We start from the raw sequence: 6,977 nt of genomic DNA, 5'->3' as shown, positions 1-6,977 counted from the left end.
CACACACACACACACACACACACACACACACACACACACACACCGCTGGTCTGCAGCGACCAGCAGACCCACAGCCTCGTCACCCCGAGGCTCGCCCTCATCCTGGAGGAACTGAACCATTAATGAGACCCAAAAGTCACAATTCTAACAGGAACAATAAAACGAGAGAAGTTTCCATAACTACATCTGAAATCTGTGAAAATCCTCAGCTGGAAGCAGACAACCCCTGGAAACGCCTGCAGTTACCCGTTTTGCCCCGCGTTCGGGTTAAAAGCTGCCTACCTTTGCCCCAGAGGAAGCTGTCTTTTCTGCTGATGGCCATGTTGGAGTGCAGAGCGACTGGCGGCTCACAGGAAGCCCAGCGACGAGTCGGAGCGGAAAAAAGGGCCGGCGCTGCTGCTGCTGAGAAACCCACGCTCTGATGACGCAAAGAAAAAAATCACACCGTAGAAATATTTTCATCATCTCATCAGAAACTTCATTTTAAACCAGCTGTGAATATTTACGATCAGGAAGTTGAGAAAGATTCAGAACAGATCAGAATTAAAAAGGAGAATTTAATATTTTTGGCTCTTGGTTTTGTATTTGGATCATTTTGGTCGTTTTTCTGTTTGCCACTAACATACTTCCATACCTGGTTCACTCTTTGCTCCTCCTTTCCTTCATATCTTTATTTAAATGTTTATTTTCACCCAGCTGCTCTGTATTCACTGTCACCTCCCAGAGGTTAAAGGTCAGTCAGATCTTTACCTTCTTGTCAGATTGTTGCCTGAATAATTGTATACTATTTAAAAATGAATTTAAAAAAATGTCAAACGTGAATCATGATTATTATTTACTACAATTCAGAATCGATTAAAAATAAAACTAATCTGCTGTCAGTCGACCTCAGAACAGGACCTTCTGACGTCGCCATGGAGACGGTTCTGGGATGTACGCCTGCGCCGGAGAGCACAAAATGAAGACCACGAGCTTCACCGGGGTCAAAGTTCACCGGAAATATGTAGAGCCACGCCAATGAGGCGGGTTGTGATTGGTCAGAAGTTTGTTGCCATGTTTGATGATGAAATTAATAGAGAATGTAGTTTATTATTATTATTTATCTTTAGTTTTAAAATCTGTGTAAAATACTTTCATCACCTGATCCACGCTCCATTCCAGTAGATGGCGCCAACTCACATCTAACCGCCATAAAGAAGGAGAAGAAGAACAGCAGCGTCTCTCTGGTTTCACTCATCCTGATCATTTTCAGCTCCATTTTCAAGTCTTGGCAGAAATTCCTGTTTGGATTGTAGTTTAAACTTTGACTAGGCCATTTTAACACATGAACATGCTTCCATCGTGGGTCTGCACATTGTCAACATCCAAGAATTCCCAAATAAAACCCAAACTTTCCTTTAACTTCTCCTGGTTTGGTTTCTGCAGACACAGGAAGATTTTACCGTTTTCTGGTTTTTAGTCATTATGGTGAAACATTAATCTGATTAATTTTCACAATAAAAGCTGGAGTTTGATCACTGAGTGTTTGGAGGCATCAAATCTTTTCACTGCTCATCACTGCAGCATGATGCTGCCACCACCGTGCTTCACATTCACTCGCCAAACGTTTTGCAGTCCAGATTATCAACCAAACATCATTTTTTTCTGATTTTACTGCAAAACTTTTTACTGAATAATTAAATCTGAATCATTGGTTTCCTGACTGGATGATATTTAATGTTCTGCTGCTGGGCTCTTTCTGACGGGACGGACGCCATCTTGTTTTCTGCTTGTTGTCATTTTTCTCTCTGCAGGAAGGAAACCGAGTTACTTTCACTTCCATCCAGTCGAGGCTTCGCTCTTCTAAACAAACAGAATCAAACTTCTGGTCGCTTCTTCTCTCTCCCCTATGATGGCGTATTTATTCTGTTCTACTTCAAATTTAATCCAGATTATGACACAAAAAGAAGAACTGCTGATGTGCCAAATCTCTGACTTTTATTTTGGATTAAAGTGAATCTTGTGTTTCTGATCTTTGTGGTTTAATCTCATGAATAATCCAGAAGTTTTTTAAATGTTTTTCCTCCTGAAGTCAAACTGAGACTTTCTGGATCAGAACTTTCTCCTCAACAGCAGATTTAATGTTTTATTGATGGATGTTCTTGTTTTAGAGGAGATGTAGACACGATTAAAACTGTTAATACGACAAATCGTGTTAGTGGAGGCGTGGACAGGTGGGTCAGGGTGGCGGCGTTGACCTCTGCTCCGTCAGATTGGCTCATCGAAATGAGCAGTGACATCACTTCCTCTAAATGATTCTCCTCTATAAATAAAGCCAGCAGGGGAGGAGCAGTAATAAAACCTTAAATAGAGTTTAGGTGGTGAGGGAGTGTGAGGTTAAAGGTCAGAGCTACTTTTAACTTCATGATCTTTTTAAACTATTTTTAAAGTGTGACTTTGTTTCCCCATTTAACTTTAAACTGAATTTAACTCGCTGACCAATCAGGTTGTGATTAACCGCCAGCATTAGTGAGTCTGTAAATATCTACAATCGTTTTCTGTAAAATAAATCACACACATGTTAATATGGGTCAAATGGCAATTACCCAGGGCAGCACCGGGAGAGGGGCGCTCATAATTTAGAAAATAAAGTTCAATAAGTTTAATTTTCACTTTATTTCTTATTCACTTTTGATTTAGCTTGACTGCAAATCACTGGTTGTTATTTTTAAACCATAGTAAAAAGTAAAAATTAAAAATCATAACAGCTCCAGGTCACAGAAGTAAATCTGATGAATTTTGTTCCTGGTTTGGTTTTCTGTCAGTTTGCAGAGCGCTACAAACGATTAAAAGGATTTTACAGTTTAAAGGAATCAAACTGGATAAAAACGCAGTGAGAAAAGAAAAACCATAAATAAATGTTTTAGTGGAGCTTCATTAAAAGCTGCAGCTGCATTTGTTGGTTTTCATCTCTGACTTTATTTGCTCATAACGGTGGAGAGAAAAACCAGGCTGGTGTTAGCTAAACAAGGAGCAACAACAACTAGTAACCATGGTAACAAGGAGAAGAAAAGGAGGTCAGAGTTCAAAACAAGAAAACCCAGAAATCACCCGAAATGTTTCGGAAAGCGGAGGACTCTGGGTAATAATTTTAAACTATGAAGCAGTATTTTATTAATATTTTTACTATGAAGCTGTAGAAACGCATCATTTGAAAGAGGCTGCCGCCAACATGGCTGCCGCCAACAACATGGCTGCCGCCAACAACATGGCTGCCGCCAACATGGCTGCCGCCAACAACATGGCTGCCAGCGTCTCTAACTGTTTTGTTGACCTTCATGGCCGCCGGCCGTCATGAGGCTCGTTACCAGCTGCAGCTGCTCGGTTCCGGTCCCGGTCCGTCTCTTGTCTTGTGTCCGTAATGAGGGACGCTTTGTTCCTGCCGCTCCACGCCCAGCAGCAGGCTCGTTAAAGCGGGATCGGTTACCGGGTCCCGCGGCTCTGAACGGCTCTGAAGCTCCGAGTTCACGCATCAAACCGGAAGTTCAGAAACGGCCCGGAAGAGACGAGCAGGAAGATCAGAGAACCAGAAAACAGTTTCCACTAAAGGCCGAACAGAAAAGCTCTCAGAATGAAGAAATGATGTCATTTCTGCCTTTTTCAATGTCAGTTATTATTTACAGCAACAAAAACATTTCTGTTTCTGTGCGTCAGTAAAAATATTCCAGCTTCCTCTCCTGCTCTTTTCATTCTCACACTTTATTACTGAGCAGAAACATTTTTATATTGTAGAAATGTTCTGTATTTTCATACTTTAATGAATCATTGTGACAGAGATGTGTAACTTTAAGTCATATTTATCGGTAATGGAAACACTACCAATAAAAACATGCAAAATATTTACTTTTACTAATCTGCTGAACTTACTCTCCTGTTTTGTTTTAATCATTAGTTTGTTTTATGAGAATGAAATAAATCTGGTCACCTCTGACTCTCCTTCGTAATGACGCAGCGATCCGACTGCAGCACAAAGCTTCCTCTGGTGAAAAGTTGACTTTACATCACAAAACTCATTCAAGGCCCCATGTTGCCACGGTAACCTAGCATCCATAATGCTGATGTTTCCTTGAGATCAGAGCGCTTTCGGATCACAGATCTATTTACAGCAGAAGGTGGGCAGCGCATGAACTTTAACATGAACGAAATGAGTCAACGTCCATAAAGAGGATTTCATTAACTGACAGTTTACTTTTAAAATGAATGGATTCTGGACTTTTCAGCTCTTTTCAAACCTCATCCCTTCATCTTCATCCCTTTCTCCATGTCTCGATTTCCTGCAGCTACATGTTTCACCGAGGTCTCAGTGATAATGACTCTGGTTTGTCGTGTTTGTTCAGTCAAGGCTGGCAGAATAAAGCAGCTAGTGAAACGTTTTGAAGCGTCTCAGTCGGTCGCTCCAGGTTTACGTTGGTCAGAAACTCTGCGGCAGAAAGAGTTCGTCTCCGTCGGTTCTGCTTCAACCGGGAGGGTTTTGGGTCTTTTTGCTGTTTTCTCAGAACCTGAAAGTCTCATCAGACCAGAGCGACGTCGGCTCCACCTCCTTCAAATCAAACTAAAATGGTGTCAAACGTCTGTGCTGCAAAAATGTTAAAGAGATTAATAAATGTGTCCAGAGGTCATGAAAGGTCAACCAGCCACATTTTTCAAATCTAACCACATTTGTGTTAATCGACTCGGCTTCGTTTGAGCAGCTCTGAAGATACTCATGGCGATAACTTCTTTAATACTATGAACATTTTTGCTGCACAAACGTTTGACGATGATTTTGTCAGATTTGAAGAAGGTGGAAGAAACTTCAATCCCAAAATACATAAAAGCAATTCAAGACAAATATCAAAACTAGACTAAAAACAAAGATTTTAAATACAAATAATCAATTTCATCATCTCAATTTGAATTCATATTCTGTGTTTTGGATTTTTAAAGGCTCTTTAAAGGATCAGTGGCTGCAGAAGGAAAAGCTTCTGAGCTGCTGAGTTTGGTCAGGTTTGGTTAAACTGTGAAGTTTCAACTGGATTTCACTCAAACAGCCTTTAATGTAGTTAACTTTATTTTTGTATGAAGGTCCACATGGCACTAGGTGGAAAACCTCAAAAGAAACAGAAACATCTATAACATTCTGGAATTAACTAGATAAATACATTGTGAATAATAATCAGATTTCCACCCATTTAAACCAGTTATTTCAAAAGTATAATAGCAAATATTTTATAGTAAAATTCAACAGCAGTAAATAAATAAGCATTTTTATCAATGTTATGTTAAATATTTTCACAAACATTTAGTTTTTTAAGTCTTTTTTTTCCCTTTCTACAACACCAAGTGTATTTTTTTCTTTTTAACTTACTAGCTTGACTTCAATAAGATCATCCATCCATTTTCTTGATATCCTTGTCCCTCAGTGGGGTCAGGAGGAGCTGCTGCCTCTCCAGCTAACGTTCTGGGCGAGAGGCGGGGTCACCTGTACATGTCGCCAGCCTGTCGCTTTGCAACACAGAGACACACAACCATGCACACACTCACTCACACCTAGGGGCAATCTGGAGAGGCCAATTAACCTGACAGTCATGTTTTTGGACTGTGGGAGGAAACCGGAGTACCTGGAGAAAACCCACCATGCACAGGGAGAACATGGAGACTCCATGCAGAAAGACCGGGGCCGGGAATCGAACCCAGAACCTTCTTGCAGCAAGGAAACAGCTCTACCAACTGCGCAGCCTGTGCAACAATCAATCAGAGCTCATTGATCAGCACCATCACCGCCTGTCCTGCACAGTTCTGGGTTTACATGCTACCAGCACTGTTAGCTTCTGATGCAGGAGCGACAGGTCAGTCACACGCTAGCAGATTGAGTCCACCTGGTCCTCACCACCAACACTTCACCAGAACATGAACTGATTGTTGGCTCCAGGAATAAAAATGTGAAAGTGGTAAAACGTGTCCTTCCAGTATTACATCATATCTGCTGATGGAGGGAATAAAACATGAAGCCATATTTTATGAAATCATAACTGTTGCATAAATGCTCTGAAACACATGCAGCTTTAATTTGGGCCGCCTGCAGTTTATCCAGATGTTTTTTAAGTATTTGACCAAACAGAATAATTTCCTGCTTTGAGTCGATTGTCACCAAAACTCAGAAGGCAAAATGCTGCAGCTCTCAGTTTCTGGGATTAACAGCATTAATCTCAGCTAAGTAATAAACTACATACTAATTTGTTTTGGCAAAAGATGTTTTATTAAGGTGATGATATTAAAAATGTTTTAATTTGCTGTCAAAATTAACAGAAACAAAAGTTTGAAAACAGTCTGAGAGGAATTGATCTAATTAATGTTTCATTTCATGAACTGATTTACTGCAATAAAGTTTTCAATAATATTCCGTCTCGTTGATCTGATCTGTTTTTATTTAGCAGATTTTCCACCATCCAGCAGAGCAGACATGTTTGTTCATTTCTTCTGCTCAGTCAGGAATAATTGGAGCATGCTAACATTAATAAATGTGTTTTGGTTCAAGCAGACCCAGAAGGCGGCGGCGGCGCCGCGCTGGACCTGAGCCGTCAGCCATGTTGACCTCAGAGTCCCGGGGTCACCGTCTCTGTTCTGCTCCTGCTGCGCTGACGTGATCCGCCAAGCAGGAGGGGAATTAGCTTCCTGTGACCTCAGGGGGTCGGCGCTCTGCTCTGCATGTTTTATCTCAATCAAAGCGACGCTAAGCGCTCTGTCTGCAGAGCGGCTTCGTGAGGTCACAGTTCCTAAAACAGGAAGTAGAAACATCACTCACACTCTAAAACAGGAAGTAGAAACATCATCCAGACTCTCAAACAGGAAGTAGAAACATCATCCAGACTCTCAAACAGGAAGTAGAAACATCCTCCAGCCTCTCAAACAGGAAGTAGAAACATCACCCAGCCTCTCAAACAGGAAGTAGAAACATC

The 6,977-nt window shown here is 41.1% G+C and overlaps 1 pseudogene; it reads right to left on the bottom strand.

Annotated features, from left to right (window-relative positions):
- Positions 1-5,304, bottom strand: part of LOC103469501 (cytohesin-2-like) — a 15,092-nt pseudogene extending 9,788 nt beyond the window's left edge.
- Between the last annotated feature and the right edge of the window lie 1,673 nt (positions 5,305-6,977).

The sequence above is a fragment of the Poecilia reticulata genome, linkage group LG8 (genome assembly GCF_000633615.1).
Source record: "Poecilia reticulata strain Guanapo linkage group LG8, Guppy_female_1.0+MT, whole genome shotgun sequence".
Classification (NCBI taxonomy): domain Eukaryota; kingdom Metazoa; phylum Chordata; class Actinopteri; order Cyprinodontiformes; family Poeciliidae; genus Poecilia; species Poecilia reticulata.
Note: the sequence above shows the minus strand (reverse complement) of the source record. Positions and strands in the feature narration are given on the sequence as shown.